This window comes from Colobus angolensis, unplaced genomic scaffold (assembly GCF_000951035.1).
Source record: "Colobus angolensis palliatus isolate OR3802 unplaced genomic scaffold, Cang.pa_1.0 Scaffold668, whole genome shotgun sequence".
NCBI lineage: Eukaryota > Metazoa > Chordata > Mammalia > Primates > Cercopithecidae > Colobus > Colobus angolensis.
In genome coordinates this window covers 84,891-85,231 of record NW_012120354.1, presented here as the reverse complement: position 1 = coordinate 85,231, position 341 = coordinate 84,891, and the positions used below count along the sequence as shown (strand labels likewise).

General features: G+C 49.3%; 1 protein-coding gene across 1 annotated transcript in view; it reads right to left on the bottom strand.

Annotated features, from left to right (window-relative positions):
* LOC105500454 (zinc finger protein 92-like) overlaps nt 1-341 on the bottom strand; it is a 39,612-nt gene that overhangs the window by 15,946 nt on the left and 23,325 nt on the right. The window lies entirely within an intron of this gene.

The following is a 341-nucleotide window of genomic DNA, read 5'->3' as shown; positions in this document are numbered from 1 at the left end:
AGCCCTGGGCACCCTGGGGTCTGAAGCTGACAAACCCAGGACATGTCCCTCTGCCAGGATGTCCCTGCCTTGGGCAGATCCTCTCTTACCCACTCGGCTTTGTCTCACTCTCAGCTTGAGCCACCTTCTCCATAACTACTAATAATATTTACATACACTATTAAGGCTTACTGGCCTGTAGGTTTTACTGGCCTTTATGTTTTCAAAGAGTCCTTAATCTTTAGCATGCATCAGATGTTCCTGGAGGATGGCTTCAGGATAGGGGCTGGTCACCAGAAAGAGTAAACCTTGATTAGAGGGCTGAAACTTTCAGCCCTACCTCCCAACCTCCCAGAGAGGGA